The sequence below is a fragment of the Odocoileus virginianus genome, chromosome 27, assembly GCF_023699985.2.
Source record: "Odocoileus virginianus isolate 20LAN1187 ecotype Illinois chromosome 27, Ovbor_1.2, whole genome shotgun sequence".
In the NCBI taxonomy this organism is placed as follows: domain Eukaryota; kingdom Metazoa; phylum Chordata; class Mammalia; order Artiodactyla; family Cervidae; genus Odocoileus; species Odocoileus virginianus.
Window position 1 is genome coordinate 7,378,244 of NC_069700.1, and position 11,665 is coordinate 7,389,908.

Genomic DNA, 11,665 nt, shown 5'->3' on the forward strand with positions numbered 1-11,665 from the left:
TGGCGACCCGGGAGACCAGGAGGTGGTCGTGGGCCTTCACAGAGCTGGAAAGAGCTCGGAGCAGCCACGATTTGCATATTTATTACACTGATGTCCTTATAAAGACGTTAATTAGCCTGGGGCCCTTTAGAATCCCGTGGAAAGTCCACCGAGCTGCCCTGAGTTTTCCTGACTTTCCCGGTCCGAAGTCCCTCAGAGTGTAGCCGCCCGAGTGCATTTTAAAGATTATTAACAGGGTCGAGGTACACCCTCGGCACTTAACGTAGTCAACGCATTTAAATCTAAACTTTCAGAGCTTTTGTTTCCGGATTAGTGGATCGAGTGAGAAAGTCTCAATCTGGGAATTTAAAACGTGGGGGTTTGAGTGTTAAATGAAACTTACTGGTATAAAAGGATATCTGATACTGGCAGTGTTCAGTTCAGTGAGCTTTTTGAATGCCCGCTTCACCTGTCTCAGTTACTGGTCCATTGTGTGAACTCAGAGGTGTTCCTTGGACGAAGGAATGAAATGCCCAAGGCCCTAGCCTAGGAGATACAAAAAAAAAAAAAAAGAGAGAGAGAGATTGAAACCAACATTTTTATTTACATAAATCAATAAACTGTTTTTGTTTAAACCAGATAGAGTAAGGTTTCCTGTCTCTTATCCTAACACAGAAATCTTAATAAATGGATAGACTAGATACAGGGATTAAAAGGCCAAATGAAAAAGAAGTATCTACAAATTAAGGCTTCAGCCCGGGACCAGACAACCCTCAGGGCTCAGAACTTTCTGACAAAGTTGGATTGGAGAATATGTTTGGACATGGGGCCCTCCTTCTGTCTCCCCGCAACTGGACCTGGGGACTTCCATGAGCCAATTTGGGTTCACGGAGCAGATGCTCTGAGACCCACCAGCTGTGAGATCTCTAGGCAGGCCGCGCACACTCCGAGGTCACCGAGGGGAAAGGAGTGAAGGATGGCAGCGCTGTCCCTGGAGGCCCGGGGCCTGGCCAGTGTGTGGTTACCATGTAGTGACCTGAAGGTGACGTCTCTGTAATGTAACTACAGAGTAAAGGGGTAGGGATAAAGAGATCTTTGTTGTGGTGAGTTTTCTGCATTGCACTTGAAGTGCTAAAATACTGATTCTAAATAGATTTAGAAAAGTTAAAAAATAATCCCTAAAGTAATCTATAAACATATTATCTGAAGAGATATAGTCCAAACACACAATAGGTAAAATGTAATAATAAAAAATATTCAAATAACCCAAAAGTACAGCAAAGAAAAAATAGATAAAAAACCAGAGGAAACAAACTGTAAGCAAGAAGTAAAATGGTAGACTCAAATTCAAATATAGTAATCATCATATGAAATGTAAATGGTCTATACCAGAGAAAATAAAGATAATATACAGTTAAGTAAAATATGGTTTATCCCTTTTCCTTCTGAAGGGTAGCAAAATACGCTACCCCAAAATATACCACTTTGGCATGAAGGTTATATTGAACTGAAGGCTGTTGAAAAAAAGCTGATACAAGAAAATCTCTCTACTCTCCCTCATTTTGGCCTAAAAGCAGGACATAAGTTTGTAAAGGGTGTCCCCCTTCCTTCTCTACTGTGGAGGGCAGAACAGTTCTCCAGAGAGAACTGTTAGTAGCCCAGAGACAACGTCTGAGGAATCTATATGATCAACTCACTCAGACTAGCCCTTATCTACCATTACTTTCCATATATTGACCTTGCCACAATTTGCTGCCCTAGATGTTCAAAGTCCTTTTCTCTGCAAAATTATTGTTCTTTGCTAAGATGCTATGTAAGTCCAAGTTCTGACCACTCCTTAGTGGTACTCCTCTCTGAGTACTCCCATGTGTATGTTTTTCCTATGTGTTAAAAAGCTTGTCTGTTTTTCTCTTGTAAATCTATCTTTTTAATCAGCCTATGATTAGGGCTGATTAAATCAGGGCTCTAGCCTATGACTCTAAGATGGAAAAACAATTTTTCTTCCCTTACACTTGACAGATATACTTTCAGACTGGAAAAATAGAAAATGTGTAAAACTTCTGATTTTTCATGGTTTTGCACAGTTTTTACATAATTGAAACTTGGCAAAATATTAAAGATGATGAATGTAATTATCATTGGGCACATTTAAGTGTTCTGTTCCTGAACCAGTGATGTTTATATGAGTACTGAAACACTTTCCTACTCTATACATTTTTACCTACTCTATAAAATTAATTTTTCTCTCCTTCATTTCAACAAAATCAAATTATCTTGGTATAGTGGAGACTTTCTCATAGTTCGTTTTCTAGGATAGGAAAGATCTAAAGAATTAAAAAGCGAAATGTACTCAAACTGAACAAAAGTTGAATGATTTACATCAAAAACATAAGGTAATTGCAAAAAATGTAAAAGTAAATTGCTCTGATAATTTATATATTTTTTTCGAAAATACTGGAATTGCTCTTTTAAAAGAAAAATAATTACAATTAAAAATCAAAATTTTATTTCAAAGTTAAAGTTGACAGTTTATTTACTTTGTATACATTTGAATACAATCACGTAAATCTTTTTGTATTGAAAAACTATTTGCAGTTTTAGTTTTTTATGTACACATAGTTACCAGTGTAAAGAATTAGAATCATGCCTCACATATGTTGTATCTTGTGTGTATGTGTGTATACACTTAACAATAATGTGTGAGTTGTTTACTATTGCAAAATAGTAAATTCCTTAGACACCATGTGCAACAGTTGTGAATAATGTCAATCAAAAATGAAAAAACCCAGAAAGCTTGCATCTACATCTGACACCATGTAATGTCAACCAAAAAAACTGAGAAAGGCTGGAAATGAAAGGCTTTTTTTTTTTTTTGCTATATTCAAAATTGCAATTTGGGAGACACTTTTTAAGGTAACACCAAATGAGTGTTCCAAGGAAGAGAGTCAGAGGCTTATAAAGGCAAGAGCCACAAGGCTGTATGCTAATACAAGAAAGGAAATATTTGCCTGAAGTTATTTTTTTTTAAAGGGGATTGCAATAGGTTTATCTTTTAATTTCATGTTACTTGAGCAAGAACAAAATAAAAATAAATGTAAAGAGGTCTGGGTGGATCAGTCATGGGGCTCCTCTAAGTCTGCGCTCTTTGTCTTCTGCTTGGATAGCTCTTTGATAGCATTCAGCTCTGCAGGAGTGAACTTGGGGGTTAGCACCACTGCATCGTAATCGAATTCTTCATCAAGCGAGAAGGGCTGAACTTCATCTCCAACGATCTCTTCCCTTTGTTTGTCTGCTCCTTTTACGGTGGGCCCGGGCTTCGTTCCAGGGGTGAGAGGCTGGCCGGCCACAGAAGGAATGTAAGAGGGAACACTCAAGCTCACTTCCTGCTCCACTTGTCCTGGAAGCAGCAGCATGTCCTTGCTCAGTTGGGGATTAATCTCTTCATCCAGGTCCAAATCTATATCAAGGAAACTGTCTACCTTCACCTCCCCTGCTCGATTCAGATCACCTTGAAAGCAACTGCCAGCTTTTTGGCCGTCACCTATCGTTATCTGCTCCTCTTCCGAACATTGTGATGAAGTACGAAGAAACATGGCTTTATTGCTAAGATGGTCATCATTTGGTTCATTTCTCTGAGTAAATTTTATTGAAGTAAAATTGTTTTCTGAAGAATTAGTTCCAAAGGCTTCTCTTTTGGTCACATTATCTTTTGAAAGATGAGTGAACGTTCTCAGAAATTCTTCATATGTTTGCTCATGACAATTAACAAATTTATCCAAGACTTCTTCAATTAGCCAATCTTCATCCATCATCTCCAATTCTGGTGTCTGGGCAGGCATTCCTATTCATGAGGCCACTTTATCTCCCATTCCCTAGTTTTCCGTCTTGGCTCCCAGCTAGTCACTTCGCATTTTTGGCGTCTTTATTCAGAGAGACTTGTCTCCTCGAGCAGCCTGCCTGAAGTTATTTTAAGGTCGGGCTTCCCTGGTGGTTCAGATGGTAAAGAATCCACCCTCAATGCAGGAGACCAGGATTCCATCTCTGGGCTTGAAAGATCCCCAGGAGAAGGAAATGGCAACACACTCCAGTATTCTTTTCTGAAGAATCCCGTGGACAGAGGAACCTGGTGGGCTACAGTTCATGGGGCCGCAAAGAGTCGGACATGACTGAAGCGACTTAGCATTCACACACACATACTTAATGTAGGCAGCCCTAACCAGACCTTCAGTTTGCTTGTATGGTCTCGCCTTACATCTTTACTGATTTTCCTGTGAGACCTGTTTGTCTTGATGTCTGCACTGCAGTTTGAGAGTGTAGTTCTTGGGCTCTATATACTTGGCCATAGCCTGAAGCTGTAACACTTATGGGAGAGAGTCCAGCTGCTATTGCCTCCTGCCTTTCTTAGAGATATTGTACTCTCAAATCTTTCTGAGATCTTTTTAAGTATCTTGCAATAGACTTTATGTCACCGTAATGGGCTAGATGATGAGGAAGAGGTACAGAGGAGCAATTCTATTTCCATTAGAAGCAAAAATTTCCCGGAGTGTATGTTTCTGTTAGAATGAGTCAGTCACACCTGGCTATGCAAGCTCTCATTTTACCTGCCTTCCCTCAATAGCTGGAAAATAGCATTTTTGGAAGATTAGTTTTGCATCAGTAGTCAAGATGGATTGGAATGGAGGAGACAGGACTCAGGGAGATTAAAGAAATAACTCTTATGGTAATGTTGGGAAGAAGTGAATTAGGTTGAAGTGCTGAGTATATATAAAGAGTAATATATATATGTTATTCTAGAAGCACATGTATTAAAATATTTAACAATGATTATTTCTGAAAGGGGGTTTATAGATGCATTTATTTTTCTTTGTACTTTGTTTTTTAGATTTTCTATAAATGAACATGTATTGCTTTTATAATAGAGAAGAACCTGCAAAAAGGAAATATTATAGCATACAATATTATCTTTTATTCAAATTGCCACGAAAAATTATTAAAAAGTTCCATTTTAAATCTTGACCAGAGGAACTTCAGTGATTTGTGCATTTCACATGTGGCTGGTCCAAACTGAGAAGAGCTGTAAGTGTAAAATATAAAATGAATTTCAAAGACTTACTGCAAAAAAAAAAAAAGAATACAAAATACCTCCTGTATTTTTAGACATTGATTACATGTTGAAATGATAATTTTGGATATAGTAAGTTAAATGAAATATATTATTAAAGTTAACTTCATGTATTTCTTTTTTAAAAAAATATGCCTACTAAAAAAAGCCTTTAAATTACATGTGTGGTTAGCATTTGTGACTATGCTTTTATGGGACATAAAAGCTGGTCTGTATTTTATCCAATTTTTAACAAACCAGTGAAAACCAATTGACTTAAGATGCTCTATTTTTCCAGTGTCACCCATTCAATAAATGGCATTATCCTCTATGAGCCATTTTTACTCACATTTCTGACATCACGGGGGTGGGGATATTTTCCACAACAACCACTTTCTCCAACTCTCCAGATACCAACTGGATGTCTTAGAATTCAGTTCAACAACTCTGGGAAGTTGGTGTCAGACAACATGCATTTCAGAGCTCAGTCCCACAAGCCAATTTCAAGTCTCAGGTCGTCACTTGTTTGTACTGCTCCATTTTATACAAGGGACTTGAGCATCCATGGATCTGGTTAGCCACAGAGGTTTCAGAACCAGTCCCCTGTGGATACCAGGGGACGAATGTACTTCTGACTAAATAAGTGGCTATGTTCACCAACCCAGATCCTGTCTGAATTCTGTCATTTAAGGGTTTTTATGGAGATTTTATTACTTAAGCATGATTGATGAATTCATTGGCCACTGTTGATTTTTCTCAACCTCTAGCCCTGCTCCCTTCTCTGGAGACCAGAGGGTGGGGCTGCAAGTTCCATGCCTTGGTCTTTCTGGAAACCAGCCCCCGACCCAAAGCTATGCAGGGGCCCCCAGCCTCCAGTCAGCTCAATGCACAAAAGACACTCATCACTTCGGAGATTCCAAGGGTTTTAGGTGCCAAGAATTGGGGACAAAGAACAAATCTACTTATTTCTTATTGTATCACACCCTCTGTTCTATCTGCTGATAGCATCTAGTTCTCTCTGTCCCTTCCAAAGGTCTCCTGGATTTGGAACACACACAGAATTATTCCACGGTTCAGGCGGGTTTGCTGCTGAAACTTGTCATCTCATCATTGATGGGAACAGCATTCATTTTGCTGTTGGGTCACTTCTACCCACCCTTCCATTTCTTCTCCAAAACCGTGCTGATATGAGGCTATTTTGACTAACAGATGTTTGTGAAGTTTGAGGATAAATATAGCAAATGTAGAAAAGGACTTCAAATGATGTCGCTCTCTCTGTAAGTTTTCCCAGCACTCTCACGAGAGAGTTTCTCCATCAGCAGGCTCTGTCCACATGTGCATACCCCCACTGGCCACCCCCCTCCTCTTTCTTCTGGAGTCCATTTCCCTTTTGTAGCCCTGGCTGACAACCCCAAATTTTCTTGATATTTTATTGTGTAGAGTGAGCTTCTCAGGTGGAGTTAGGGGTAAAGAGTCCTCCGGCCAACACAGGAGATGGGTGCTTGATCCCCAAGTCGGGAAGATCCCCTGGAACCCACTCCAGTATCCTTGCCTGAGAAATCCCAGGGACAGGGGAGCCTGGCGGGCTACAGTCCATGGGGTCACAAACGGTCAGACACAACCGAGTGTCTGAGCACAATTGTGTATCTTGTCTAAACGTTTTCCACAGAGACTCAGCTTGGGCAATTTTGCATTTCAAAACCAGATGGGCCCCTTTGGGGTTTTCCCAAGGATTAAACTGCTCAAATTTTCATGAACTCTTTACAGTAACCCCATTTTATTTTGTTATGTAGTTTTGTTTGTGGAGAGACAGGTGGTGTAACTCTCAGTATAAGCCAAGCTCTGTTGTATTAACATTTCTCAGGTGACAGATAGTCTTTTGTCCTGGAATGTTATCTGCCTTCCAAAAATTGAGATCTAATCACTAGTATTCCAAAAATTGAGAGCTATTTGCAAAATAGCACAGTGGTTAAGATTGTGGGTGTCCAAGCTGACATTTATTAACTGTGTGACCTTAGGTGATTTCTTTCTTGTTCTCACACTGAATTATCCCGTTCTTAAAGAGAATTCTGTCATAATAATACCATATACCTCTTAGGTGAGGATTAAAATGAAAGGTCAAAACATACTATCGTGCCTGGTCTGTAGTATGTGATTAATAAATAAAACTTACTTTGTTTATTAATATTAAAGCAAGCTAGCATAGCATTTAATTGTTCTGCAAGCACGCAATGGGATGGGTGCCATCAGGAGCCCCGCTTGGCAGCAGCTGTGGTGTTACCTGCAGGGCGACAGAAAGTTTGCAGAAGTACTGCTTGTAGACTCACCCTGCAGGGACCAGCAGGGAAGGGTCCTGGTGGTTAAGGAAAGGGGCACATTGATCGAAACCCCTGGGAGACTCCTGGCTAGACGGCTGAGGACGTTCTATGAGCTCTGATCCAGCCCTGCAAAGTGACTCATTCAGGGAAGCAGCTGGGGTGTGAGTTCAGAGGTGAAAAGGAGAAGGTATCCTGAAGATCAGAAAATAGGCTTTCCTTTCTTCTTTTTGTTTACATTTTCCCTCCCATTATTCCCTTGAGAGTAACGCTCCTAGGAAATGAAAATCTAATGTGCAGACTTTGTGCAAACCAAAGCGGAAATGTCTTATCCCAGAAGAAGTTGACCCCGGCTAAAGAACGTTCTTTTATACGTGTGGGGATTTGTCCCAGGGACGTCAGGACTTGACATAGGCGTCCTTGGCATGTGTACCCACTCGAGATGACTGAGGCAGTAAGTGGTTCCTACTTGCAGAGAAGGAAACAGCAAACCACTCCAGTATTCTTGCCTGGAGAATCCCATGGACAGAGGAGCCTCGTGGGCTACAGTCCATGGGGTTGCAAAGAGTTGGACATGACTGAGTGACTAACACACACACACACACACACACACACACACACACACACACTTACAGAGAACAATTCTGGGAGCTGCATGGGAGAACTTTCTGGTATAGCAAGGGCATGAAATATGAAATGACAGGGCATTCAGTGTCCAAGGAGAATTGAATGGAGGCTTGGGATTGGTTTAAAATTGAGAAGAACACTGGGGCTACTTCTGCCATTTTTCCTTATGCGTCTCAATCCTACGTGTGTCAGGTTGTTCCACAAAACTCGGGATTCATGGATTTAGAGCTAGGCTTAATCACGGTCCTTTGAAGGTGAGCAATGTCGTAGAAGGTGGGGTTTCTGATGCCTTTCACATACTGCCTTACATCCTCTCAGCCCCCTCTGATCTCAGTAATGGATAGGACAAATAGTTCCCTCTGGGCTGGGGCTCATTTCTTGCTGAGAGCATCTCACTTTGAGCACGAACTGCGTGTCTTTTATTTTCTGCCTAGGGCTTCTCCAATGCAATGGTCCATGGTGGCCATGGGTCTTTTGCTCTGCACGCATGCTTGGGAAACCCACCAGATGGAAGGAGCAGGCTTCCTGGGTTACTATGTGAAGGGCTGCCTGCTTGAATGCATGGTTGGTCTGTGGTATGAGTAGGAAGCGACACCTCTAATATGAAAAGCCTGTGGGATTTGGGGGATCCTGGGATATATGTAAGCATACTCTGACTAATACACCCACTGTACAGCTCCTGGACTTTCCCCAGTTACATATTTCCAGCCAAAAATGGGGTGGGGGACAGTGAGGTCCCAAGGGAAAAAGAGCTCACAGACAACATATTTTGCAAGCTGCCCTTGTCAAGGAGTTAATTGGTGCTCACCAAAAGTCCATGGGCTCATTTATCATGTTCCAGCTTTCCTGGCAGTTGGGTTGGGGCCATGTGACTTGTTCTGGCTAATGGAGTATGAGTTCTCCATGGCACTTTGGCTACTGTTTTTATGACTTACAGTGAAGACCTCCAAGATGGTGGGGTTGCAGTGTGGAAGCAGCCTGGGTCACAGTCTGAGAAAAGCAGCTAAAGTTGCCTGTGAGTGAGAAATAAAGCTTCGTGTATATTAGTTGCTGAAATGTCCAGTATCACGTATTACTGCAGCACATTCTACACTATGCTCTCTCTCTCTAGTTGCTAAGTCATGTCCAACTCTTGCGACCGCATGGACTGTAGCCTGCCAGATTCTTCTGTCCATGGGATTCTCCAGGCAAGAATACTGGAGTGGGTTGCCATTTCCTGCTCCAGGGGATTTTCCTGACCCAGGGATCGAACCCAGGTATCCTGCACTGGATGCAGATTCTTTACTGACTGAGCTACAAGGAAAGCCCATAGGAATTGAAAAAAATTGATCAAAAATTTAAAATAAGAGAGAATATTTGGTAAATGAAATAGGAATGAGAGGTTACAAAGGAGAATCTACTGGATATAATGATTATATTTTAAAAATGGCTAAAACATCCAATTTGAGAGCTAGGATACACAATAGAAAATATATAGCCAAAGAACAAATTAGTGAAGGGCCGTAACAGATCCAGAAACACCCCCAGAGAGCAAATTAAATTATAGTGAGGATAGAAAGTAAAAGGGAAAAATAAAATAAAACAAGAGGGGTAGGCAACACTGATAATTGATGATAATCAACTATAAATGGAGGACTATAAGTAACTTGAATCTGCAACTGTTTTTTTTTTTTAAGTGAAATAATTGTAAGACAGGCATCAGGAAATTTGGATTCTGGCCCCAACTCTAACTTGCTACGTACCCTGGATAAATCATTCAGTCTTCTGAAGCCTCAGTTCTCTAACCTACAAAATCTTAAAGAGAAAGAGTCAGATGGCCTGGAACTGAATCCTAGCTTAGTTGCTACCTTGGCCGACTTTCTTACCTTCTTTATATATTCATTTCTTTATGCATCAAATAAAGGTAATGATATCTAATATTATCCTTGAGCCCAAAAGGTACTTCCTATTCCTTCCATTTTTTTTTCATTTATTTTTATTAGTTGGAGGCTAATTACTTTATAGTATTGTAGTGGTTTTTGTCATACATTGACATGAATCAGCCATGGATTTACATGTATTCCCCATCCCGATCCCCCCTCCCACCTCCCTCTCCACCCGATTCCTCTGGGTCTTCCCAGTGCACCAGGCCCGAGCACTTGTCTCATGCATCCAACCTGGGCTGGTGATCTATTTCACCCTAGATAATATACATGTTTCGATGCTCTTCTCTTGAAACATCCCACCCTCGCCTTCTCCCACAGAGTCCACAAGTCTGTTCTGTACATCTGTGTCTCTTTTTCTGTTTTGCATATAGGGTTATCATTACCATCTTTCTAAATTCCATATATATGTGTTAGTATACTGTAATGGTCTTTATCTTTCTGGCTTACTTCACTTTGTATAATGGGCTCCAGTTTCATCCATCTCATTAGAACTGATTCAAATGAATTCTTTTTAATGGCTGAGTAATATTCCATGGTGTATATGTACCACAGCTTCCTTATCCATTCGTCTGCCTATGGGCATTTAGGTTGCTTCCATGTCCTGGCTATTATAAACAGTGCTGCGATGAACATTGGGGTGCACATGTCTCTTTCAGATCTGATTTCCTCAGTGTGTATGCCCAGAAGTGGGATTGCTGGGTCATATGGCAGTCCTATTTCCAGTTTTTAAAGAAATATCCACACTGTTCTCCATACTGTACTGTACTAGTTTGCATGCCCACCAACAGTGTAGGAGGGTTCCCTTTTCTCCACACCCTCCCCAGCATTTATTGCTTGTAGACTTTTGGATAGCAGCCATCCTGACTGGCGTGTAATGGTACCTCATTGAGGTTTTGATTTGCATTTCTCTGATAATGAGTGATGTTGAGCATCTTTTCATGTGTTTGTTAGCCATCTGTATGTCTATTTTGGAGAAATGTCTGTTGAGTTCTTTGGCCCATTTTTTGATTGGGTCATTTATTTTTCTGGAGTTGAGCTGGAGGAGTTGCTTGTATATTTTTGAGATTAATCCTTTGTCTGTTGCTTCGTTTGCTATTATTTTCTCCCAATCTGAGGGCTGTCTTTTCACCTTGCTTATAGTTTCCTTTGTTGTGCAAAAGCTTTTAAGTTTCATTAGGTCCCATTTGTTTATTTTTGCTTTTATTTCCAATATTCTGGGAGGTGGGTCATAGAGGATCCTGCTGTGATTTATGTCAGAGAGTGTTTTGCCTACGTTCTCCTCTAGGAGTTTTATAGTTTCTGGTCTTACATTTAGATCTTTAATCCATTTTGAGCTTATTTTTGTGTATGGTGTTAGAAAGTGTTCTAGTTTCATTCTTTTATAAGTGGTTTACCAGTTTTCCCAGCACCACTTGTTAAAGAGGTTGTCTTTTTTCCATTGTATATCCTTGCCTCCTTTGTCGAAGATAAGGTGACCATAGGTTCGTGGATTTATCTCTGGGCTTTCTATTCTGTTCCATTGATCTCTATTTTTGTCTTTGTGCCAGTACCATACTGTCTTGATGACTGTGGCTTTGTAGTATAGTCTGAAGTCAGGCAGGTTGATTCCTCCAGTTCCATTCTTCTTTCTCAAGATTACTTTGGCTATTTGAGTTTTTTTTTGAATTTCCGTACAAATTGTGAAATTATTTGTTCTAGTTCTGTGAAAAATACCATTG

At 40.6% G+C, this 11,665-nt stretch overlaps 1 pseudogene; it reads right to left on the minus strand.

Moving 5' to 3' along the window:
• Nucleotides 1–3,013: 3,013 nt before the first annotated feature.
• Nucleotides 3,014–3,925, minus strand: LOC139031528 (intraflagellar transport-associated protein pseudogene; annotated as a pseudogene).
• Nucleotides 3,926–11,665: the final 7,740 nt, after the last annotated feature.